Genomic DNA, 26726 nt, shown 5'->3' with positions numbered 1-26726 from the left:
AGAGAGCAGCAAGAAAGAACAACTATTTCCATATCATAGGCGCAAAGTGGTCAGTTCCTCGCTGCACAGCACCTTTTGTCTTCTCAGATTCTGATTTTCACTCAAAACTCATCCCTTGAAGCCTGAGTGTTCCCTAAAACATCCCTTAAACTGTTGGCAGAAGAAATTTTGGTCTTCTCCTGAAGGAAAACCATAAAATAGAAATGCAGTGCTTTGTGCTGTGTAAGCTGTCCATAGCACAAGTCCAGCGATGAGATGGATAATAGGAAAAATTACTTTGAATATTAGGAAAAATTTCTACACTGGAAGAGGGGTCAAGCATTGGAACAGGCTGCCCAGGGAAGTCTGGGATCACCATCTTTGGAGTTGTTCAAAAAATGAGTAGAAGTGACATTTCACAGTGTGATTTAGTGGTAATGGGTGGTCTCAAAGGTCTTTTCCAATTTTAATTAATGACTTTGTGATCCTGGGTTTGTAACTGGTCTGGCACTGGCAGCAGCTCAGTCCCACCAGGCTGGAGCTGAATTCAAAGTGACAAAAATTCCCACCATGGCACATCAATGCTGTGGGTGAAGATCTGTCACCAACACCCTTGAAACACATTTCTCAGGGCCTGAGGTGATGTTATCATCTTGTTTAGGCTTATCTGGATGATCTGTGAGCTGTATCACACTGATCTTTAATCACAGTCTGCCTAGAACAGAGGCAAGAGTAGATGGAGGCAGGCATGGACATTTGCCATGATGGTTGCTGAAGTGGCCTGGTCCCCTGGACACCGGCTCTGGATTGGGGAGAGGAATTTTTTCTTCTCCCTGAGATGCTCTGGTTTCTTAATCCAGGTAGCCCAAGTCCAAAGGCTGATTTGACTCTTTTCCTCCTCAAGACAGAAGTCTGCAGCATACAAACATTTAATTATAGAGGGATTTCATCCAACGGGATTTTCTTCCATCATCTTGAGCTTTCCTCTTGCCATCAGTTTTGTTCTTCTCTCCCTCCAGCTTTTAGTCACCCAGAGAAGAAGACATTCACCCTTCACTGCTCAGAGATGAAGAGATGAAGAGTTTGGCAGAGGGGCTCTATAAAAACCCTGTCAGTCCTCCTGGACAAGTTATTGCTGGGAATTAGCTGAGCCTGGGATAAACAAACAGCCTGGATGCTTCAGAATGGTGGAAAGAGCAATATGAACATGCCTGTTTCTGTCTCTCAGGGGAAAAATGAACATTTCTCCCTCTCCACGTGCACACTGGAGCAGATGCCTGATCCTTTGAAGCCACTGCAGAACCCTCAGTGGAGTCACTCCATCACCTCCTGGATGGGGTGGTTTGGGAACAGAGAATGGGTCAAGCTTTGTCAGCTCCTTCAATGCCCAGGCTGATTTTGGGCAGTACCCCCACACTTCCATGTGTGCTTCCATGAAAGCAAAGGGAAAACAGTAAATGCTTTTTGATTACTGAATAACTCAGTGGGACATGCCTTCAAATATGGAATCAAATTATTTTGTTCTGCATTCGGGTTTCAAGCTGAGAGGAAAAAACACCTTTTTCCTTCTAATCTGGCTTTTAAGTGTATTGAAATGGAAGTTTAAAGTGTGAACTTCTCCTTCCCTCTCTTTCACACTGTGAAGGAAACTGCTTCTGACACACCCTGTGGCTGCTGCTGATCACTGATGAATGGTACTCAGGCCATCCATTAATTTCAATTCCTTCAGGTTGTACCCTGTATCAGAGGGGCAAAGTGATACTGAACATGTATTAAAGTGACTGGCAATCCCAGCATTCAATTAATCATAAACAGATTTTAAAAGGTATTTGGCCTTTCTGATGCCACTGTCAACAGAAGCTGTCGTTCAGTGCCAAGCACCAGGGAAAGGCCAGAAGGGCAGGGAAGACACCAGGAATTGGTCACGTTTTCTCCTGTCACTTGACTCCTGTCTCCTTGACTTAGGGAACAGGATTAAACCTGGAAAGGCTCAGGCACATTACTGACCTCCTGCTGCCTAAGGAAAGAAAGAGAAGTACAGATAATTTGTCCATTTTTGGGTTCTCCAGTTCAAACAAGACACTAAGTCAACCAAGAAGGTTGGGAAAGCTGGAAAAACAAGGATTTCCAAGGGGAAGCTGGGAGTAGAAGATATGCCCATACTCAAGGTGAAGGAAAATCCTATTATTGTATGAAACTCCCTAAGGAAAGGATTCCTTAAGAGAAGATGGATCCCAATTCTTGGAGATACTAAAATTTTAACTGGAAATTGAGTGACCTGAACTGCTTGGCCCTATTTGGAACAGGTTTTTGGACTGGTTACTTCAAAAGAGGATATCCAACCTAAATTATTCTGATATTTATGTAAAGGGTTCAGTCTGAGCTGGGTCACCAAAATCTTCCTCCAGAGCTGGTGAATGCAGAATTTTGGGTATAAAATCCAGTGGCTTCACTGAATATTCCTCCATTTTTTAGAATTTTAAATATTTACCACTAACAGAAGAAGAAAGGCTCCAAAGCAGACACCAAATGTTAAAAAAATTAATATTTCTCTTTTTTTTTCTGTATCTCCAGTCTCCATATTTTCTACTATCCTTCATTTCCCTAGGAATTTCTCAGCACCCTCTGTCTCCTTTTTCTGTCCAACACACCTTTAAACTTTAAAAACTTTAAACAGCAGCATTTAAAGTCTCCCTGTCCTGATGTTAACACGTGTTTTAGGTTTGGGTGTCCCAGGACACTCCTGAAGATTACAAATTACTTTGTGCTGTTCCTGCTGTCTCCTGGAATGATTTCACCACAGCCATAGCTGGAACAGTTCATGTAAAAACATTTATTATCCATTTACCACTGTCACTCTGCTCTTGACATGACTCTTTCTTCATCCTTACGGATGGAGAGAATGTGTTCTCTCTGAGGGAAAAGAAGGGAATAAAAACTCTGTTCTGGAACTCCATCCAGAATGCACATGTGAGGAGGAAAAAATGCCTTAAATATGTTCTTTATCGGTCTGATCTTAGCCAGATCTGGTGTCTTCTCCCAGCCAGTCATTTTAATCCATGAAGACATAAAAGAGGAATACTGGTCTCATTTTCTCTGCTGTTGAATATGTTGATATTTTTATTTAGCCTTACAAGATAAGAAAGTGGCATTAATTAAATTCTTCCTGTGGAGAAACTGAGGCACAGGAGAAGACTGGGATTCATCTGCATAATTAGGAGAAGACTGGGATTCATCTGCATAATTTGAGGTACCTGTAACTTATCTGTCTTAATTTAATTATCTTAATTCTCATTACAATTAAAAACAATCCAATCAACAAACTGAATAGAGTTCGGAGTGTGAATAACCTGACAAAAGGCACCTCTGGTTTAGGATGAGATAAATCACAAAATGGGTTGGGTTGGAAAAAGCCTTCAAGATCATCCAGTTCTCTACAAATTGAGTGCTGCCTTGGCACTCAATTTATTGAAACTTTAGTCAACCAATCTATGCATTTACATATTGCTGGTCAACAAGACAGAGAGCCAAGAGGAGCCCCATTCCCTCCTACAGCCCATTAGACACTTTGGGACACCTAAAATAGCTCCAGGAATCAAAGCCCAGGCCAACATGGTGACTCCACACATCACTTCTGCAACTGGGGTGGAGGGACCTGGGAGATCACCAAAATCATGGAATTACAGAATTGCTAAGGTTGGGAAAGTGCTTTACGTTCATCCAGCCCAACTGTCAATACCATTAAACCCTGTCCTCATCCACACTCACTTTGAACACTTCCAGGGATGGGGACTCCACCGCTTCCCTGGGAAGCCTGTTCCAGTGCTTGACAATGTAAATTAAAATTCCCAGATTTTAGTGCTTGGAATAATGTTCCCAAGGTTAACTCTAGTGGCTAAAGATACTGAAATCACATCATCCAGCACTGGGGGTAACGTGCTGTTCACTGTCCCCTGGGACACTTGATGGAGCTCTGGAAAGAGAGGAAAACAGCTGGAAAAGGGATTGTCCAGCCCTTGGTCACTCATTACAGTAATGGTGTGAAGAAGACCTTTAAAAGGAGAAAACGAGGCTCAGGGGAGACCTCATTGCTCCCTACAACCACTGAAAGGAAGCTGAGTGAGATGAGGGTTGATTTCTTGTCCCAGGAGAGAATAGCACAAGGGGAAAGGGCCTCAAGCTGTGACAGAGCAGGTCCAGGTTGGATATTATGAAAAAATTCTTCACTGAAAGGATGGTTAAGCATTGGAATGGACTGCCCTGGGGAGATATCATCCCTCAAGTATTCAAAAAAAAGTAGGCATTGAACTTGGTTTGGTGGAAGTGGTGGTATTCAGTCAAAAATTGGACCCAATGATCTCGAAGGTCTTTTCCAACCTGAAGGATTCCATGAAAGCAGAACTGCTTCATAGCCTCCAACTCCTTGGCAGGCTGTGGCTCTGTTGTGGCTGTCTGGGCTGTGAGCATGAGACATTGGATGTCTGTTTATTTGTATTATTTATTAAGCAAATTATTTCTGTGCCCAGCATCTGGAAACACACCATAAATAAAACACAGAAGAGTCTTAAATTTTGCTGCTATTCACAGGAAAATGTCCCTCAGCCCTCCTTACACTGCCACAAAAAACCTCTGTAAATAACATCCTGAGCTTGCTGTCAGTGCCAAAAGACCTTGCAGAGTAAATCTAGCCTCTGCCATCTTCTGGAGGAGAATTGGCAGGAGTCATCAACAGCAAAAAGGCAGCTCTGCACGTCCAGGAGAAACTGCCTAATGAGAAGAGTGGAGCATGGGAAGAGCAGATCCTCTTATATTTGGGGGTTGCCACACGACCTCTAATGACAATTCCAACTCCAGCTGTTTTCCAAATGGCTCTGAGCAAGGCTCCAAAAAGGAATTTTTTAGATAGGGAGGTTTTACAAAGGACCAAAAAACTGTCATGACCTGCAGCACAAAATATAAATCCATACACTGGGTCTGTCTGGGTTAGAGGCCCAGCCTAAAGTTCAGACACTTCAACTCTGCACCAACACTGAAGATCCAACAAGTGAGAGATGCCTCTCCATGAATTAAGGTGCCGAGCAGATCAACTACAAAAATCAACAACAGGGATTTTATTTAGCAGGAAATGTGGGGTAAAGAGATTGAAACTGACAGGAAAGAGGAGAGTGGGAAGGAAAGGGGGAAAAAAGAGGGTGGGCTGGGGTGAGTAAGCGATCAAACAGAAGACAGTCCGGGATGCTTCTCTCCGGCAGTGTCTCATCAGTTCTTCGTCACACTGCGGGGATCTCGGCACTGGGGGTCCCAGGGGTTCTGGGGGAGGTGAGGACCCCGGGTCATTCAGCTGCGGTTAACACTTTCCTCCACTCTACAGGTGTCTAGGAAGGCACTTTCCAGTTGCCCTGTGAAAAGATAATGGTTTACCTTCAATCACCTGCAATGCTGAGGCCCAAAGAGCATTTCTCAGTTCATAAAACCCCCTCACTGGGGACAGGGGGAGGATGCACCCCCACAATGCAGCCTGGGGCAAAAGTCAGCTTCTGACAAGGCTGCCTTGCTGGTGGCGAGGGGGAGAAGGACTGGGGCTGGCAGCAGGGCCTACCTTTGGCAAGTGGTTGCCTTGGCCACCATCCACCCATCCATCCATGCATCCCGCCTTTTCACTTCCTTGGTGCTGTTCCCTCTGAGACCTGCTGCTGTCCCAGGGAGTTGGGCGTCCCCAGGGAGAGCTGGCATCTTTGGCCATCGTCCTGCTGCTGGCCCCGGGCTCACTCCTCTGGCTGCCCCTTGAGGCAGCTGAAGGAGAACAGGCGGCGCAGAGCCCGCCGGGCGCTCTTGGCCATGGAGCGCCATGGCCGTGGGGCCGGGGGCTGCGGGACGGCTGCGCTGCCAGCGGGGCAAGCAGGAAAACTGAGGGCCAGGGGCTGGGCAGGCACCGGGCAAGCTCCTGCCGGCGGCTCATCCCCGCAGGGCTTTTTCTGGGGAGGGGCGGCCTGGGCACAGCCAGCCTCCATGCCTGCTGCCTCGGCCTCCTCTGTGGCATCGGCAGGCGAGGCACAACCCACAAACCCCTTTGGCTCTTGGGACAGTGCCCTGGGGAGAGGCTCGCTGTGCCACTGGTTGCTGAGGTCGCCTTCTGGAGGAGTAGCGGCGGGCTCGAACTCTTCGTCTTGCGGCGGGATGGGCAACGGGCTCTCTACCTCACTGTCCCACTCTCCCGCCGCATCTTCCTGCTCCCAGTTTTGCCGGAGCTCCTTCAGAAGAGTTTCCAGGGATGGCAAATCCTCAGAGTCAGACCCCAAGTCTACCGACAGCTCAAGAGACACAATCTCTGAGTAGCTCTGAGTCTCTGCTGTGGCACCTTCGGTGGTGCTGCAAGAGCTGAGGGGCACCGAGTGGTCTGCAGGTGATTCCAGGCTGGAAATTGATGGATCCCTGAGGTCACAACTGGATGTCATGGGGCTTTCTTCAGTGCTCATGGAGGAGGAGATGTCTCCAAAGGGCTCGGCATACACTTTCTCTTCCTCCAGCTTCTTCAGCTCCTCTCTGTTTTTGCACACAATTTGTAGGAATTCTTCAGGCCCCACGCACAGCAGCTTCTGATGAGCAGCCTGCTTGGCTGCCCAACAAGCTGCCCTCTCCTCATCAGAGACTCCAGACAAAGGAGAAGCTGAGAAGTTTGAGCTTTCCTCAGACTCTGATGTGAGGAGGAGCTTGCTGTGCCGCTCTTCCCAGGGTTCTCCAGCCTGGGCACAAACTTCTTCCTCTACATCAGCCTCTTTCGAGAGGGAAAGAAACATGTTCTGCAGGTCACTGTCCTATTCTCCTGCAGCTTGTGCTTCTGCGACCTCTTCCTCCTCCCGCTTTTCCTCCAGCTCCTTTACACAAGTGTCCCAGGGCTTGGAGTTTCCAGAGGCGGGGCTCTGTTCTGCTGACTGGGCAGGGCCCAGCAGCTCAGAGCACTTTGCTGCCTCTTCTGTGCAGCCTGTGGTTGAGCTGCAAGCTCTGGGCAGCTCCTGGGGCTCTACATCAGTCTCCTGGGTGACATTTGGCTTCTGGCAGGTGTGAATGGATACCATGGGCCTGTCTTCTAACAGGCCAGGGCCCAGGCCTCCATAAGGGTATTTGAAGGTTTTGCCACCATGCCCTGCCTGCGCCTCAGTCATCTCCTCCTTCTTAGAGTATCCCAGGTGCTCCCAACCTTGCTGGGCCCCATTGCAGAGCGGCACGCTGTGTGCAGGTGTCACAGGTGGCAGGTGATGGCCCTGCCTTGCCCCTGATCCCTGCCAGAGCCCTTCCATTCTGCTTTCCAGGGAAGGCAATGCCTGGGCTCTGCCCGCAGCCAGAGTGCCCCATGGAGGAGGTGGCACACGCTCTGGCTGCCCCCTGGCCCTGGGGCCCACAGCACGAGCTCTGCCTCTGGGACAGGATCCAGAGGCGGCTGCTGCTTGCAGTGGGAGCAGCTTGAAGCCATCCGAGATTGCTCTCACTGCACGTGCTGTGCCTCTGGGAAAGGATCCAGAGGCCACTGGTGCTGCTGGCAGAGGGGGCAGCTTAACACAGTCAGTGGGTGCTCTTGACATTTGACCACTGAGCTGGCGTGGAGGGGCCAGTGTCAACTGAGGGCCATGGAGAGGCGGCATGTCCGACACGGACAATCTCTGTGGCCCTGTGACACGGCTGCAGGGCACTGAGTGCCCGCCCTCCTGGCTGCCCCTGTGTGTGCAGGACATGGTGGGGCTCCATTCCTGGATGGGTCTTGGGAACAGAGTGGGCCTGTCCCCAGGGATGGGTGTGATGGTTGTCCAGGTGACCTGAGGTGCCGCCTGTGGCTGCCTGGGGGTCACCTGTGGGAAGCAGGAGGAGGCACGGGATGGAGGTGGCTGTGTGAGCACAGTGTCCCCCACGTGCCTGCAGGCCCGGGCCTGGCCCCAAGGCAGGTGCTGGCCACAGCGGCCAGGCTGGGCCGGGTTCCCAGCTGGGCTCGCTGCCTGTGGGCCATTGCTGTGCCTGGGCCATCCCAGTGCTGTCCCCTGCACAGAGCATGGCCTGGTGCCAGGCCTGGCTGTCTCTGCCCCAGGGCTTCCCCCAGGTCCCACTGCAGGCTGTCCCTTCATCCTCGGCCCTCACCTGTTCCCGCCGCCGGTACAGCAGTGGCTGCCCCTCACGGGGCAGGCCATGGGCATTCGCCTTCTGCTTCTGTGGCATTGTGGGAGTGCTCTGCTGAACACTGGCCACAATCTCCTGGGTGAGCTGCTACCTCCAGAGAAGCTGCTGCCTCCTAAGGGAGCTGCTCTCCTGGGAGTGGCCACTGCAGGGTTTGGCAGCCTCAAGACTCCTGAAGTGAACCTATGTCACAATGGCCTTTGGGCACGATGTCACTTCGGGTCACAAAGGCCTGGTGGGCATGGCCGCCCTTTGTCCCAGTGGCCTGGCGCTTTCCATGCAGATATCCTTGCATACAAAAGCCTTTTTAAAGCCTTGGCCCCTCAACTTTGCCTACACTTGTTCCTCTTTTAATGTCCTGCAGCTCTCTCTCGTCCCTCCTTGTGTCCCTCCCCTATACATGCCCAAGGATGCCCTGTGCCAAATTGCCAAAGTGCTTTGTCCACCCTGCACGCCCTGGGACCCAGTCCCTCGGCCCTGGCTTCTTGTATAAAGTATATAAGAATGCTAAAGTTCCATTTGAACAGAATCTGGTGGATACTGTGAAGGACTATAAAAAGGGTGTTTTTAAAAAAAGCTTATACCAAAGGAGGGCTGAGGAAAATGTCCATTCATTATTTCATCAAGAGGTGGTGGGGGAGGGTGGACTTCTGGTGAGGAATATGCCAGGGGCATCCTGATATTCTGTGCTAGCAATAGTGTGGCCAGCAGGACCAAGGCGATGATTATCCCTCTGTGCTGTGCATTGGTGTGGTCAAACCTCAAGTGCTATGTACAGAAGGGTGCCCCTGTTAAGATGCCATTAGTGAGAGATGCCTCTACGTGAATTAAGGTGTCAAGGAGTTCAACTATCAAAGTCAACAACAGGGATTTTATTTTACAATGAATTTGGGGTAGAGAGATTGAAAGGGATAGGAAATAGGAGAGGTAGAAGGAAACAAGGGGGAAAGGGTGTGTGGTGTGGGGTGAGGTATGGTGGGGAAGAGATCGAATATAGTACAGTGTGGGACGCTTGTCTCCAGCAGCATCCCATCAGTCCTTTGTCACTCTCCAATTTTCTGTTCAGGGGGTTCTGATGGAGGTGAGGACCCCGGGTCAGTCGTCTGGGGTTAACACCCTTCCCTTCTTTAAGGATATCCAGGGAGGCATTTCCTACTTGCCCTGTGAAAGGAGAATTGGTTTGCCTCTATTAACCTGCAATGCTAAGGCCCAAGGAGCATTTCTGAAGTTCAAATGCAGCCTGGGAGAGGGTGGGGTGCACCCCCAGAATGCAGCCTGGGGCAAAAGCCAGCTCCAGGGGGATTATACAATGTTGTGTTCTCATGCTTCCCCAGCTGGCTGTCGCTGACCAGACTGACTTGGTTGGGCTGAGAGGCTGCGGGGCTGGCAGCAGGGCCTACCTTTGGCAAGTGGTTGCCTTGGCCACCATCTACCCATCCATCCATGCATCCTGCCTTTTCACCTTCCTGGTGCTGTTCACTCTGGGACCTGCCACTGCCCCAGGGAGTTGGGCGTCCCCAGGGTGAGCCGGCATCTTTGGCCATCCTCGTGCTGCTGGCCCCAGGCTCACTCCTCTGGCTGCCCCTTGAGGCAGCTGAAGGAGAACAGGCGGCGCAGAGCCCGCCGGGCCCTCTTGGCCATGGAGCGCCATGGCCGTGGGGCCGGGGGCTGCGGGACGGCTGCGCTGCCAGCGGGGCAAGCAGGAACGCTGCGGGCCAGGGGCTGGGCAGGATCCAGGGAAGCTCCTGCCGGCGACTCATCACCACAGGGCTTTTCCTGGGGAGGGGCGGCCTGGGCACAGCCAGCCTCCATGCCTGCTGCCTCGGCCTCCTCCGCGGCATCGGCAGGCGAGGCACAACCCACAAACCCCTTTGGCTCTTGGGGCCATGCCCTGGGGAGAGGCTCGCTGTGGCCCTGGTCGCTGAGGTCGCTGTCCGGAGGAGTAGGGGCTGGCTCGAACTCTTCGTCTTGCGGTAGGATGGACAATGGGCTCTCTACCTCACTGTCCCACTCTCCCGCCGATGCTTCTTGCTCCCAGTTTTGCCGGAGCTCGATCAGAAGAGTTTCCAGGCACAGCGACGCATCCGAGTCAGACCCCAAGTCTACCGACAGCTCAGGAGACACAATCTCTGAGCAGCTCTGTGTCTCTGCTGTGGCATCTTCGGTGGTGCAGCAAGGGCTCAGTGGCACCGAGGGGTCTGCAGCTGATTCCAGGCTGGAAACTGATGGATCCCTGAGGTCACAACTGGATGTCATGGGGCTTTCTTCAGTGCTCATGGAGGAGGAGATGTCTCCAAAGGGCTCGGCATACACTTTCTCTTCCTCCAGCTTCTCCAGCTCCTCTCTGTTTTTGCACACAATTTGAAGGAATTCTTCAGGCCCCACGCACAGCATCTTCTGATGAGCAGCCTGCTTGGCTGCCCAACAAGCTGCCCTCTCCTCATCAGAGACTCCAGACAAAGGAGAAGCTGAGAAGTTTGACCTTTCCTCAGAGTCTGATGTGAGGAGGAGCTTGCTGTGCCGCTCTTCCCAGGGTTCTCCAGCCTGGGCACAAACTTCTTCCTCTACATCAGCCTCTTTCGAGAGGGAAAGAAACATGTTCTGCAGGTCACTGTCCCATTCTCCTGCAGCTTGTGCTTCTGCGACCTCTTCCTCCTCCCGCTTTTCCTCCAGCTCCTTTACACAAGTGTCCCAGGGCTTGGAGTTTCCAGAGGCGGGGCTCTGTTCTGCTGACTGGGCAGGGCCCAGCAGCTCAGAGCACTTTGCTGCCTCTTCTGTGCAGCCTGTGGTTGAGCTGCAAGCTCTGGGCAGCTCCTGGGGCTCTACATCAGTCTCCTGGGTGACATTTGGCTTCTGGCAGGTGTGAATGGATACCATGGGCCTGTCTTCTAACAGGCCAGGGCCCAGGCCTCCATAAGGGTATTTGAAGGTTTTGCCACCATGCCCTGCCTGCGCCTCAGTCATCTCCTCCTTCTTAGAGTATCCCAGGTGCTCCCAACCTTGCTGGGCCCCATTGCAGAGCGGCACGCTGTGTGCAGGTGTCACAGGTGGCAGGTGATGGCCCTGCCTTGCCCCTGATCCCTGCCAGAGCCCTTCCATTCTGCTTTCCAGGGAAGGCAATGCCTGGGCTCTGCCCGCAGCCAGAGTGCCCCATGGAGGAGGTGGCACACGCTCTGGCTGCCCCCTGGCCCTGGGGCCCACAGCACGAGCTCTGCCTCTGGGACAGGATCCAGAGGCGGCTGCTGCTTGCAGTGGGAGCAGCTTGAAGCCATCCGAGATTGCTCTCACTGCACGTGCTGTGCCTCTGGGAAAGGATCCAGAGGCCACTGGTGCTGCTGGCAGAGGGGGCAGCTTAACACAGTCAGTGGGTGCTCTTGACATTTGACCACTGAGCTGGCGTGGAGGGGCCAGTGTCAACTGAGGGCCATGGAGAGGCGGCATGTCCGACACGGACAATCTCTGTGGCCCTGTGACATGGCTGCAGGGCACTGAGTGCCCGCCCTCCTGGCTGCCCCTGTGTGTGCAGGACATGGTGGGGCTCCATTCCTGGATGGGTCTGGGGAACAGAGTGGGCCTGTCCCCAGGGATGGGTGTGATGGTTGTCCAGGTGACCTGAGGTGCCGCCTGTGGCTGCCTGGGGGTCACCTGTGGGAAGCAGGAGGAGGCACGGGATGGAGGTGGCTGTGTGAGCACAGTGTCCCCCACGTGCCTGCAGGCCCGGGCCTGGCCCCAAGGCAGGTGCTGGCCACAGCGGCCAGGCTGGGCCGGGTTCCCAGCTGGGCTCGCTGCCTGTGGGCCATTGCTGTGCCTGGGCCATCCCAGTGCTGTCCCCTGCACAGAGCATGGCCTGGTGCCAGGCCTGGCTGTCTCTGCCCCAGGGCTTCCCCCAGGTCCCACTGCAGGCTGTCCCTCCATCCTCGGCCCTCACCTGTTCCCGCCGCCGGTACAGCAGTGGCTGCCCCTCACGGGGCAGGCCATGGGCATTCGCCTCCTGCTTCTGTGGCATTGTGGGAGTGCTCTGCTGAACACTGGCCACAATCTCCTGGGTGAGCTGCTACCTCCAGAGAAGCTGCTGCCTCCTCAGAGAGCTGCTCTCCTGGGAGTGGCCACTGCAGGGTATTTATAGCCCCAAGGCTCATGACATGCACCTGCATCACAATGGCCTCTGGGCACGATGTCACTGTGGGTCACAAAGGCCTGGTGGGCATGGCCGCCCTTTCTCCCAGTGGCCTGGCGCTTTCCATGCAGATATCCTTGGATACAAAAGCTTTTTTAAAGCCTTGGCCCCTCAACTTTGCCTACACTTGTTCCTCTTTTAATGTCCTGCAGCTCTCTCTGGTCCCTCCTTGTGTTCCTCCCCTATACATCCCCAAGGAAGCCCTGTGCCAAAGTGCCAAAGTGCTTTGTCCACCCTGCACACCATGGGACCCAGTCCCTCGGCCCTGACTTCTTGTATAAAGTATATAAGAAATGCTAAAGCTCCATTTGAACAGAATCTGGTGGATACTGTGAAGGACAATAAAAAAGGTGTTTTTAAAAAAAGCTTATACCAAAGGAGGGCTGAGGAAAATGTCCATTCATTATTTCATCAAGAGGTGGTGGGGGAGGGTGGACTTCTGGTGAGGAATATGCCAGGGGCATCCTGATATTCTGTGCTAGCAATAGTGTGGCCAGCAGGACCAAGGCGATGATTATCCCTCTGTGCTGTGCATTGCTGTGGTCAAACCTCAAGTGCTATGTACAGAAGGGTGCCCCTGTTAAGATGCCATTAGTGAGAGATGCCTCTACGTGAATTAAGGTGTCAAGGAGTTCAACTACCAAAGTCAACAACAGGGACTTTATTTTACAATGAATTTGGGGTAGAGAGATTGAAAGGGATAGGAAATAGGAGAGGTAGAAGGAAACAAGGGGGAAAGGGTGTGTGGTGTGGGGTATGGTGGGGAAGAGATCAAATATAGTACAGTGTGGGACGCTTGTCTCCAGCAGCGTCCCATCAGTGCTTTGTCACTCTCCAATTTTCTCTTCAGGTGATTCTTGTGGAGGTGAGGACCCCGGGTCAATCGTCTGGGGTTAACACCTTTCCCTTCTTTAAGGATATCCAGGGGGTCATTTCCTACTTGCCCTGTGAAAGGAGAATGGGTTTGCCTTTATTAACCTGCAATGCTGAGGCCCAAGGAGCACTTCTGAAGTTCAAATGCAGCCTGGGAGAGGGTGGGGTGCACCCCCAGAATGCAGCCTGGGGCAAAAGTCAGCTCCAGGGGGATTATACAAGGTCGTGTTCTTATGCTTCCCCAGCTTCTGGTCAGCTGGTAGTCTTGGGCTGAGAGGCTGCGGGGCTGGCAGCAGGGCCTACCTTTGGCAAGTGGTTGCCTTGGCCACCATCCACCCATCCATCCATGCATCCCGCCTTTTCATCTCCCAGGTACCGTACCCTCTGGGACCTGCCGCTGCCCCAGGGAGTTGGGCATCCCCAGGGAGAGCCGGCATCTTTGGCCATCGTCCTGCTGCTGGTCCCGGGCTCACTCCTCTGGCTGCCCCCTGAGGCAGCTGAAGGAGAACAGGCGGCGCAGAGCCCGCCGGGCCCTCTTGGCCATGGAGCGCCATGGCCGTGGGGCCGGGGGCTGCAGGACGGCTGCGCTGCCAGCGGGGCAAGCAGGAACGCTGCAGGCCAGGGGCTGGGCAGGATCCGGGCAAGCTCCTGCCGGCGACTCATCCCCACAGGGCTTTTCCTGGGGAGGGGCGGCCTGGGCACAGCCAGCCTCCATGCCTGCTGCCTCGGCCTCCTCCGCGGCATCGGCAGGCGAGGCACAACCCACAAACCCCTTTGGCTCTTGGGGCCATGCCCTGGGGAGCGGCTCGCTGTGGCCCTGGTCGCTGAGGTCGCTGTCCGGAGGAGAAGGGGCTGGCTCGAACTCTTCGTCTTGCGGCAGGATGGACAACGGGCTCTCTACCTCACTGTCCCACTCTCCCGCCGATGCTTCTTGCTCCCAGTTTTGCCGGAGCTCGATCAGAAGAGTTTCCAGGCACAGCGACGCATCCGAGTCAGACCCCAAGTCTACCGACAGCTCAAGAGACACAATCTCTGAGCAGCTCTGTGTCTCTGCTGTGGCACCTTCGGTGGTGCTGCAAGGGCTGACGGGCACTGAGTGGTCTGCAGCTGATTCCAGGCTGGAAACTGATGGATCCCTGAGGTCACAACTGGATGTCATGGGGCTTTCTTCAGTGCTCATGGAGGAGGAGATGTCTCCAAAGGGCTCGGCATACACTTTCTCTTCCTCCAGCTTCTCCAGCTCCTCTCTGTTTTTGCACACAATTTGAAGGAATTCTTCAGGCCCCATGCACAGCAGCTTCTGATGAGCAGCCTGCTTGGCTGCCCAACAAGCTGCCCTCTCCTCATCAGAGACTCCAGACAAAGGAGAAGTTGAGAAGTTTGAGCTTTCCTCAGACTCTGATGTGAGGAGGAGCTTGCTGTGCCGCTCTTCCCAGGGATCTCCAGCCAGGGCACAAACTTCTTCCTCTACCTCAGCCTCTTTCAAGAGGCCAAGAAACATGTTCTGCAGGTCGCTATCCCATTCTCCTGCAGCTTGTGCTTCTGCGACCTCTTCCTCCTCCCGCTTTTCCTCCAGCTCCTTCACACAAGTGTCCCAGGGCTTGGAGTTTCCAGAGGCGGGGCTCTGTTCTGCTGACTGGGCAGGGCCCAGCAGCTCAGAGCACTTTGCTGCCTCTTCTGTGCAGCCTGTGGTTGAGCTGCAAGCCCTGGGCAGCTCCTGGGGCTCTACATCAGTCTCCTGGGTGACATTTGGCTTCTGGCAGGTGTGAATGGATACCATGGGCCTGTCTTCTAACAGGCCAGGGCCCAGGCCTCCATAAGGGTATTTGAAAGTGTTGCCACCATGCCCTGCCTGCACCTCAGTCAGCTTCTCCATTTTAGAGCGTCCCAGGTGCTCCCAACCTGTCTGGGCCCCATTGCAGAGCGGCACGCTGCGTGCAGGTTTCACGGGTGGCAGGTGATGGCCCTGCCTTGCCCCTGATCCCTGCCAGAGCCCTTCCGTTCTGCTTTCCAGGGAAGGCAATGCCTGGGCTCTGCCTGCAGCCAGAGTGCCCCATGGAGGAGGTGGCACAGGCTCTGGCTGCCCCCTGGCCCTGGGGCCCACAGCACGAGCTCTGCCTCTGGGACAGGATCCAGAGGCGGCTGCTGCTTGCAGTGGGAGCAGCTTGAAGCCATCCGAGATTGCTCTCACAGCACGTGCTGTGCCTCTGGGAGAGGATCCAGAGGCTGCTGGTGCTGCTGGCAGAGGGGGCAGCTTAACACACTCAGTGGATGCTCTTGATGTTTGAGCACTGAGCTGGTGTGGAGGGGCCAGTGTCAACTGACGGCCATAGAGAGGCGGCATGTCCGACACAGACAATCTCTGTGGCCCTGTGACACGGCTGCAGGGCACTGAGTGCCCGCCCTCCTGGCTGCCCCTGTGTGTGCAGGACATGGTGGGGCTCCATTCCTGGATGGGTCTTGGGAACAGAGTGGGCCTGTCCCCAGGGATGGGTGTGATGGTTGTCCAGGTGACCTGAGGTGCCGCCTGTGGCTGCCTGGGGGTCACCTGTGGGAAGCAGGAGGAGGCACGGGATGGAGGTGGCTGTGTGAGCACAGTGTCCCCCACGTGCCTGCAGGCCCGGGCCTGGCCCCAAGGCAGGTGCTGGCCACAGCGGCCAGGCTGGGCCGGGTTCCCAGCTGGGCTCGCTGCCTGTGGGCCATTGCTGTGCCTGGGCCATCCCAGTGCTGTCCCCTGCACAGAGCATGGCCTGGTGCCAGGCCTGGCTGTCTCTGCCCCAGGGCTTCCCCCAGGTCCCACTGCAGGCTGTCCCTCCATCCTCGGCCCTCACCTGTTCCCGCCGCCGGTACAGCAGTTGCTGCTCTTCACGGGGCAGGCCATGAGCATTCGCCTCCTGCTTCCGTGACATTGTGGGAGTGCTCTGCTGAACACTGGCCACAATCTCCTGGGTGAGCTGCTACCTCCAGAGAAGCTGCTGCCTCCTCAGAGAGCTGCTCTCCTGGGAGTGGCCACTGCAGGGTTTGGCAGCCTCAAGACTCCTGAAGTGAACCTATGTCACACTGGCCTCTGGGCACGATGTCACTGTGGGTCACAAAGGCCTGGTGGGCATGGCCGCCCTTTGTCCCAGTGGCCTGGCGCTTTCCATGCAGATATCCTTGCATACAAAAGCCTTTTTAAAGCCTTGGCCCCTCAACTTTGCCTTCACTTGTTCCTCTTTTAATGTCCTGCAGCTCTCTCTGGTCCCTCCTTGTGTTCCTCCCCTATACATCCCCAAGGATGCCCTGTGCCAAATTGCCAAAGTGCTTTGTTCACCCTGCACGCCATGGGACCCAGTCCCTCGGCCCTGACTTCTTGTATAAAGTATATAAGAAATGCTAAAGTTCCATTTGAACAGAATCTGGTGGATACTGTGAAGGACTATAAAAAGGGTGTTTTTAAAAAAAGCTTATACCAAAGGAGGGCTGAGGAAAATGTCCATTCATTATTTCATCAAGAGGTGGTGGGGGAGGGTGGACTTCTGGTGAGGAATATGCCAGGGGCATCCTGATATTCTGTGCTAGCAATAGTGTGGCCAGCAGGACCAAGGCGATGATTATCCCTCTGTGTTGTGCATTGGTGTGGTCAAACCTCAAGTGCTATGTACAGAAGGGTGCCCCTGTTAAGATGCCATTAGTGAGAGATGCCTCTACGTGAATTAAGGTGTCAAGGAGTTCAACTACCAAAGTCAACAACAGGGACTTTATTTTACAATGAATTTGGGGTAGAGAGATTGAAAGGGATAGGAAATAGGAGAGGTAGAAGGAAACAAGGGAGAAAGGGTGTGTGGTGTGGGGTGAGGTATGGTGGGGAAGAGATCAAATATAGTACAGTGTGGGACGCTTGTCTCCAGCAGCGTCCCATCAGTGCTTTGTCACTCTCCAATTTTCTCTTCAGGTGGTTCTGATGGAGGTGACGACCCCGGGTCAATCGTCTGGGGTTAACACCTTTCCCTTCTTTAAGGATATCCAGGGGGTCATTTCCTACTTGCCCTGTGAAAGGAGAATGGGTTTGCCTTTATTAACCTGCAATGCTGAGGCCCAAGGAGCACTTCTGAAGTTCAAATGCAGCCTGGGAGAGGGTGGGGTGCACCCCCAGAATGCAGCCTGGGGCAAAAGCCAGCTCCAGGGGGATTATACAATGTTGTGTTCTCATGCTTCCCCAGCTGGCTGTCGCTGACCAGACTGACTTGGTTGGGCTGAGAGGCTGCGGGGCTGGCAGCAGGGCCTACCTTTGGCAAGTGGTTGCCTTGACCACCATCCACCCATCCATCCATGCATCCCGCCTTTTCACCTCCCTGGTGCTGTTCCCTCTGGGACCTGCCACTGCTCCAGGGAGTTGGGCGTCCCCAGGGAGAGCCGGCATCTTTGGCCACCGTCCTGCTGCTGGTCCCGGGCTCACTCCTCTGGCTGCCCCTTGAGGCAGCTGAAGGAGAACAGGCGGCGCAGAGCCCGCCGGGCCCTCTTGGCCATGGAGCGCCATGGCCGTGGGGCCGGGGGCTGCAGGATGGCTGCGCTGCCAGCGGGGCAAGCAGGAACGCTGCGGGCCAGGGGCTGGGCAGGATCCAGGCAAGCTCCTGCCGGCGACTCATCCCCACAGGGCTTTTCCTGGGGAGGGGCGGCCTGGGCACAGCCAGCCTCCATGCCTGCTGCCTCGGCCTCCTCCGCGGCATCGGCAGGCGAGGCACAACCCACAAACTCCTTTGGCTCTTGGGGCCATGCCCTGGGGAGAGGCTCACTGTGGCCCTGGTCGCTGAGGTCGCTGTCCGGGGGAGAAGGGGCTGGCTCGAACTCTTCGTCTTGCGGCAGGATGGACAACGGGCTCTCTACCTCACTGTCCCACTCTCCCGCCGATGCTTCTTGCTCCCAGTTTTGCCGGAGCTCGATCAGAAGAGTTTCCAGGCACAGCGACGCATCCGAGTCAGACCCCAAGTCTACCGACAGCTCAAGAGACACAATCTCTGAGCAGCTCTGTGTCTCTGCTGTGGCACCTTCGGTGGTGCTGCAAGGGCTGACGGGCACTGAGTGGTCTGCAGCTGATTCCAGGCTGGAAACTGATGGATCCCTGAGGTCACAACTGGATGTCATGGGGCTTTCTTCAGTGCTCATGGAGGAGGAGATGTCTCCAAAGGGCTCGGCATACACTTTCTCTTCCTCCAGCTTCTCCAGTTCCCCTCTGTTTTTGCACACAATTTGTAGGAATTCTTCAGGCCCCACGCACAGCAGCTTCTGATGAGCAGCCTGCTTGGCTGCCCAACAAGCTGCCCTCTCCTCATCAGAGACTCCAGACAAAGGAGAAGTTGAGAAGTTTGAGCTTTCCTCAGACTCTGATGTGAGGAGCAGCTTGCTGTGCCCGTCTTCCCAGGGATCTCCAGCCAGGGCACAAACTTCTTCCTCTACCTCAGCCTCTTTCAAGAGGCCAAGAAACATGTTCTGCAGGTCGCTATCCCATTCTCCTGCAGCTTGTGCTTCTGCGACCTCTTCCTCCTCCCGCTTTTCCTCCAGCTCCTTTACATAAGTGTCCCAGGGCTTGGAGTTTCCAGAGGCGGGGCTCTGTTCTGCTGACTGGGCAGGGCCCAGCAGCTCAGAGCACTTTGCTGCCTCTTCTGTGCAGCCTGTGGTTGAGCTGCAAGCTCTGGGCAGCTCCTGGGGCTCTACATCAGTCTCCTGGGTGACATTTGGCTTCTGGCAGGTGTGAATGGATACCATGGGCCTGTCTTCTAACAGGCCAGGGCCCAGGCCGCCATAAGGGTATTTGAAGGTTTTGCCACCATGCACTGCCTGCGCCTCAGTCATCTCCTTCTTCTTAGAGCATCCCAGGTGCTCCCAACCTGGCTGGGCCCCAGTGCAGAGTGGCACGCTACATGCAGGTGTCACAGGTGGCAGGTGATGGCCCTGCCTTGCCCCTGATCCCTGCCAGAGCCCTTCCATTCTGCTTTCCAGGGAAGGCAATGCCTGGGCTCTGCCCGCAGCCAGAGTGCCCCATAGAGGAGGTGGCACACGCTCTGGCTGCCCCCTGGCCCTGGGGCCCACAGCACGAGCTCTGCCTCTGGGACAGGATCCAGAGGCGGCTGCTGCTTGCAGTGGGAGCAGCTTGAAGCCATCCGAGATTGCTCTCACTGCACGTGCTGTGCCTCTGGGAGAGGATCCAGAGGCCACTGGTGCTGCTGGCAGAGGGGGCAGCTTAACACAGTCAGTGGGTGCTCTTGATGTTTGAGCACTGAGCTGGCGTGGAGGGGCCAGTGTCAACTGAGGGCCGTGGAGAGGCGGCATGTCCGACACGGACAATCTCTGTGGCCCTGTGACACGGCTGCAGGGCACTGAGTGCCCGCCCTCCTGGCTGCCCCTGTGTGTGCAGGACATGGTGGGGCTCCATTCCTGGATGGGTCTGGGGAACAGAGTGGGCCTGTCCCCAGGGATGGGTGTGATGGTTGTCCAGGTGACCTGAGGTGCCGCCTGTGGCTGCCTGGGGGTTACCTGTGGGAAGCAGGAGGAGGCACGGGATGGAGGTGGCTGTGTGAGCACAGTGTCCCCCACGTGCCTGCAGGCCTGGGCCTGGCCCCAAGGCAGGTGCTGGCCACAGCGGCCAGGCTGGGCCGGGTTCCCAGCTGGGCTCGCTGCCTGTGGGCCATTGCTGTGCCTGGGCCATCCCAGTGCTGTCCCCTGCACAGAGCATGGCCTGGTGCCAGGCCTGGCTGTCTCTGCCCCAGGGCTTCCCCCAGATCCCACTGCAGGCTGTCCCTCCATCCTCGGCCCTCACCTGTTCCCGCCACCGGTACAGCAGTGGCTGCCCCTCACGGGGCAGGCCATGGGCATTCGCCTCCTGCTTCTGTGGCATTGTGGGAGTGCTCTGATGAACACTGGCCACAATCTCCCGGGTGAGCTGCTGCCTCCAGAGAAGCTGCTGCCTCCTCAGAGAGCTGCTCTCCTGGGAGTGGCCACTGCAGGGTATTTATAGCCCCAAGGCTCATGACATGCAACTGCATCACAATGGCCTCTAGGCACGATGTCACTGCGGCTCACAAAGGCCTGGTGGGCATGGCCGCCCTTTGTCCCAGTGGCCTGGCGCTTTCCATGCAGATGTCCTTAGATATAAAAGCCTTTTTAAAGCCTTGGCCCCTCAACTTTGCCTACACTTGTTCCTCTTTTAATGTCCTGCAGCTCTCTCTGGTCCCTCCTTGTGTTCCTCCCCTATACATCCCCAAGGAAGCCCTGTGCCAAAGTGCCAAAGTGCTTTGTCCACCCTGCACGCCATGGGACCCAGTCCCTCGGCCCTGACTTCTTGTATAAAGTTTATAAGAAATGCTAAAGCTCCATTTGAACAGAATCTGCTGGATACTGTGAAGGACTATAAAAAATGTGTTTTTAAAATACGATAATATCAATGGAGGGCTGAGGAAAATGTCCACTTATTATTTCATCAAGAGGTGGTGGGGGAGGGTGGACTTCTGGTGAGGAATATGCCAGGGGCATCCTGATATTCTGTGCTAGCAATAGTGTGGCCAGGAGGACCAAGGCGATGATTATCCCTCTGTGCTGTGCATTGGTGTGGTCAAACCTCAAGTGCTATGTACAGAAGTGTGCCCCTGTTAAGATGCCATTAGTGAGAGATGCCTCTACGTGAATTAAGGTGTCAAGGAGTTCAACTACCAAAGTCAACAACAGGGACTTTATTTTACAGTGAATGTGGGGTAGAGAGATTGAAATGGATAGGAAATAGGAGAGGTAGAAGGAAACAGAGGGGAATGGTAGAAGGAAACAGTGGGGTGGGATATTGTGGGTAAGAGATCAAACATAGTACAGTCCAGGATGCTTGTCACCAGCAGTGTCCGGTCAATTTCCCATCACCCTCCGATTTTCAGTAACCGTGTACCGATGGGTCTCTCTTGTGGAGGTGAGGACCCTGGGTCATTGATGTGGGCTGAACGCCTTTCCCCACTCGATTTTAAGGGCATCCAGAGAGTCATTTCCTAGTTGACCTGTGAAGGGAGAATTGGTTTGTCTTCATTACCCTGCAATGCTGAGGCCCAAGGACAATTTCTGAGCTTCAAATGCAGCCCGAGGGATGTTGGGCATACACCTCCACCATGCAGCCATGGCCGCGAGAGAGATTCTGTAGGATTATACAATGGAGGGTTCTCATCCTTCCTCAACCAGGTCTCCCTGACGAGGGTGCCTAGCTGATGGTGAGGGGTGAAGGGTTGGAGCCGGCAGCAGGACCTACCTTTGGCAAGTGGTTGCCTTGGCCACCATCCACCCATCCATCCATGCATCCCGCCTTTTCACCTCCCAGGTGCTGTTCCCTCTGGGACCTGCCGCTGCCCCAGGGAGTTGGGCGTCCCCAGGGTGAGCCGGCATCTTTGGCCACCGTCCTGCTGCTGCCCCCGGGCTCACTCCTCTGGCTGCCCCTTGAGGCAGCTGAAGGAGAACAGGCGGCGCAGAGCCCGCCGGGCCCTCTTGGCCATGGAGCGCCATGGCCGTGGGGCCGGGGGCTGCGGGACGGCTGCGCTGCCAGCAGGACAAGCAGGAAAACTGTGTGCCAGGGGCTGGGCAGGATCCGGGCAAGCTCCTGCCAGCGACTCATCCCCACAGGGCTTTTTCTGGGGAGGGGCGGCCTGGGCACAGCCAGCCTCCATGCCTGCTGCCTCGGCCTCCTCCGCGGCATCGGCAGGCGAGGCACAACCCACAAACCCCTTTGGCTCTTGGGACAGTGCCCTGGGGAGAGGCTCGCTGTGGCCCTGGTCGCTGAGGTCGCTGTCCGGAGGAGTAGGGGCTGGCTCGAACTCTTCGTCTTGCGGCAGGATGGGCAACGGGCTCTCTACCTCACTGTCCCACTCTCCCGCCGATGTTTCTTGCTCCCAGTTTTGCCGGAGCTCGATCAGAAGAGTGTCCAGAGACAGCAACGCATCCGAGTCAGACCTCAAGTCTATCGACAGCTGAAGAGACACAATCTCTGAGTAGCTCTGTGTCTCTGCTGTGGCGTCTTTGGTCGTGCTGCAAGGGCTGACGGGCACCGAGTGGTCTGCAGCTGATTCCAGGCTGGAAACCGATGGATCCCTGAGGTCACAACTGGATGTCATGGGGCTTTCTTCAGTGCTCATGGAGGAGGAGATGTCTCCAAAGAGCTCTGCATACACTTTCTCTTCCTCCAGCTTCTCCAGCTCCTCTCTGTTTTTGCACACAATTTGAAGGAATTCTTCAGGCCCCATGCACAGCAGCTTCTGATGAGCAGCCTGCTTGGCTGACCAGCAAGCTGCCCTCTCCTCATCAGAGACTCCAGACAAAGGAGAAGCTGAGAAGTTTGAGCTTTCCTCAGACTCTGATGTGAGGAGGAGCTTGCTGTGCCCGTCTTCCCAGGGATGTTCAGCCAGGGCACAAACTTCTTCCTCTACCTCAGCCTCTTTCAAGAGGGAAAGAAACATGTTCTGCAGGTCGCTGTCCCATTCTCCTGCAGCTTGTGCTTCTGTGACCTCTTCCTCCTCCCGCTTTTCCTCCAGCTCCTTCACACAAGTGTCCCAGGGCTTGGAGTTTCCAGAGGCGGGGCTCTGTTCTGCTGACTGGGCAGGGCCCAGCAGCTCAGAGCACTTTGCTGCCTCTTCTGTGCAGCCTGTGGTTGAGCTGCAAGCCCTGGGCAGCTCCTGGGGCTGTACATCGACCAGTTGGGTGACATTTGGCTTCTGGCAGGTGTGAATGGATACCATGGGCCTGTCTTCTAACAGGCCAGGGCCCAGGCCGCCATAAGGGTATTTGAAGGTTTTGCCACCATGCACTGCCTGCACCTCAGTCATCTCCTCCTTCTTAGAGCATCCCAGGTGCTCCCAACCTGTCTGGGCCCCAGTGCAGAGTGGCACGCTACATGCAGGTGTCACAGGTGGCAGGTGATGGCCCTGCCTTGCCCCTGATCCCTGCCAGAGCCCTTCCATTCTGCTTTCCAGGGAAGGCAATGCCTGGGCTCTGCCTGCAGCCAGAGTGCCCCATGGAGGAGGTGGCACACGCTCTGGCTGCCCCCTGGCCCTGGGGCCCACAGCACGAGCTCTGCCTCTGGGACAGGATCCAGAGGCGGCTGCTGCTTGCAGTGGGAGCAGCTTGAAGCCATCCGAGATTGCTCTCACTGCACGTGCTGTGCCTCTGGGAGAGGATCCAGAGGCCACTGGTGCTGCTGGCAGAGGGGGCAGCTTAACACAGTCAGTGGGTGCTCTTGATGTTTGAGCACTGAGCTGGCGTGGAGGGGCCAGTGTCAACTGAGGGCCGTGGAGAGGCGGCATGTCCGACACGGACAATCTCTGTGGCCCTGTGACACGGCTGCAGGGCACTGAGTGCCCGCCCTCCTGGCTGCCCCTGTGTGTGCAGGACATTGTGGGGCTCCATTCCTGGATGGGTCTTGGGAACAGAGTGGGCCTGTCCCCAGGGATGGGTGTGATGGTTGTCCAGGTGACCTGAGGTGCCGCCTGTGGCTGCCTGGGGATCACCTGTGGGAAGCAGGAGGAGGCACGGGATGGATGTGGCTGTGTGAGCACAGTGTCCCCCATGTGCCTGCTGGCCCAATGTCACTGTGAATCACAAAGGCCTGATGGACATGGCCGCCCTTTGTCCCAGTGGTCTGGTGGTTTCCATGCAGATGTCCTTGGATACAAAGGCCTTTTTAAAGCCTTGGCCCCTCACCTTTTCCTACACTTGTTCCTCTTTTAATGTCCTGCAGCTTTCTCTGGTCCCTCCTTGTCTTCCTCCCCTATACAGCCCCAAGGATCCCTTGTCTCAAAGTTTCACAGTGCTTTTTCCCACCCAGCCCACCATGGGTCCCAGGCCTCAGCCTTAAAGTCCTGTAGAAAGATCGTCAAGAAGGAAAAAGCTCCATTTGAACTTAATCTGGTTTCTGCTGTGAAAGGCTATAAAAAGTGTGTTTTTTAAAAAAGATTAATATCAAAGGAGGGCCAAGGAAAATGTCCATTCATTATTTTTTACCTGGGGACTGGAAGGTTGGAATTCTGGTCAGGAATATGCCAGGGGCATCCTGGTATTCTATGTCAGGAATAGTGTGGCTGGCTAGCAGGACCAGGTCTGTGATTGTCCCTCTGTGCTGAGCACTGGTGTGGTTGCATCTCAAGTGCTGTGTGCAGAAGTGTGCACCTGCTAAGATGTGATTTGTGAGAGATGCCACTGCATGAATTGAGACTTCTTCTTGCTCCCTCTTTTGTGCTGGGGTCTCATCAGTTTTGGCAGAGCAAAAAGGAATCCTGGCTGGAGTCCTGGATCTAATGACTCCAGGCTTTGTGGGATGGGGAAGTCTTTCTCAGAATTGGGGCATTTCAATATCAGAATCATAAAATGCTTTGGCATAGAAGGGTTTTAAAAACCATCTTGTTGTAACTCCCATAGTAAGGGCAGGGATGCTTTCCACTATCCCCTGTTGCTCCAAGCCCTGTACAACCTGGCCTTGGACACTTCCAGGGATGGGGCATCAACAGCTTTTCTGGCTGAACACTGCCTCACCACTCAATAAATCCCAATAATCCAGGACAAGGGTGAATTCTTTTCAAATTGAGACAGCACCTTTAGGTTAGCTATTAGGAAAAAATTCTTTGTTAGGAAAAAATGGTTTACTGTGAAGGTGGTGAGACCCTGGAACAAGTTGTCCAGAGAAGTTTTGGATCTGGAATTTAGACTGTGGATCCTAGTCCAGTAGAACATGTCCCTGCCCTTGGCAGGTGGCTGGAACTGGATGATTTTTAAGGTGTCTTTCAACCCAAACCATTCCATGGTTCTGTGACTCTGGACACTTGCTCTGTCCTTCTGACACTCACACCTCCTCCTAAACTGGGATTGCTGTGGCTTTTCCCCTTCCCTCTGCCTGTCCTCTCCTTCTGGCCAGGCCCCCGGGGAGACGCAGCTCATCCCTGAGCTCGTTATCTTCAGGTATAGCTCAATAATTAATGACCCTCACAGGAACCAGGGCTGCAGTCAGACTGAGGCTTCCAGTCAGTGCAGGAGGAGCAGGGCTTGAAGTAAAAGGACTTGAAATTAATGTCCTCTACAATATGCAAATGAGATTTCCTTGTCCTTAGACCAAAGGCAACTAAATTAGTCAAACCAAAAGGGAAGAAGAACAGGAGACAATGTTTAAATTAGCGAACAGAGGGAGGATGATGCTTTTATTCCACAGTAATTTAGATTACAAATCCACTCTCCCCTGGACCAGTGAGCATTTCTGTCTGCTCAGTTGCCTAATTTGTGTTTGGCTCAAAGGAAGAAGTTTGGTTTTTTTTTTTGTTTTTTTTTTTCTTTTTCTCTACAACTCAGAAAACGTGGAATAGAAACAGCTCTGGGAAGGAACAGCCAGGAAAGCAAAGCAAGACAACACAGCAGCAATCACTGAGGTAATCACTGAAAGCAAACAGGAGCTCCTAGGATTCTCCCAAATAGAAGGTTTGGGAAAAATCTTGGGGCAAGGGGAAAAAACCCCCACATTTTGCAACTTGAATAAATTCTCTTTGCTCCTTACAGGAGGATGAGAATGGAGTGAGTGATTTAGGAGACAAGGGAAAGTGTGGATGTGTATTAGTGGCACTGGAAAGGGAGAGAAAGTATTTAGAGACACTCACAAGTATAAAAAAAGGCAGAAAATAGAAAAACTGCGATGTGATGAACACACAGTGGTGTCCTTAAAGAATTAAACTGGTCCTCTCTGGCTTCATGGCATTACCTCACCTCTAATTTCATCCTTCATGGCTTCAGAAGCCTCTCTGGCAGCTTCAGGGTCAATCTCTCCCCTTGGACTCAACTGCAAAACACTGGAGAACCACAGAACTGCAAATTCATCTTGCATTCACTATTTTTTTTCCCATCCATTGAGTTCCTGCATAACCCTGTGCTAAAACTTGCAAAAAACTTGGGCAGGTAGGTGAGGATGCTCTGGTCCATTGAGATGGGTTTCATCTGGTCAGATGTTGACAGATTCCTCCAAATAAATGGCTGGAGGTGAGTTATTTTAAGGAAATTGAGGGAATTTGGTATTTTTATAAAATTTGGCACCTCTTCATAATGACACTAGGGAAGATGAATCTAAAATGGTTTAAAAACTGAATGGGCAGGTGATTTTAATGTGCTTCACTCTGTCTCTAAAGCACAATGGGAGAACACAGAAACAAGGAATCATGGGATCATTTATGTTGGAAAAGACCTTGAAGGTCATCAGGTCCAACCCTTAACTCAGCACTGCCAAGGCCACCATGAAACAATGTCCCCAAGTGCCATATACACCTACAAATCTTTTAAACATCTCCAGGGACAGTGACTCCACCACATCTACAGGTAGCCTATTCCAGGGCTGGACCAGCCTTTCAGTGAAGAGTTTGTTCCTGATGTCCAGTTTAAACCTCTCCTGATGGAACTTGAGGCCGTTTCCCCTCAACCTGTCACTTGTCACCCAGGAGAAGAGACCAACACCCACCTTGCTGTCCCCTCTTGTCAGGGAGTTGTGCAGAGCCAGAAGGTCCCTCCC

The sequence above is a fragment of the Fringilla coelebs genome, assembly GCF_963513975.1.
Source record: "Fringilla coelebs genome assembly, chromosome: 1".
NCBI lineage: Eukaryota > Metazoa > Chordata > Aves > Passeriformes > Fringillidae > Fringilla > Fringilla coelebs.
Note: the sequence above shows the minus strand (reverse complement) of the source record.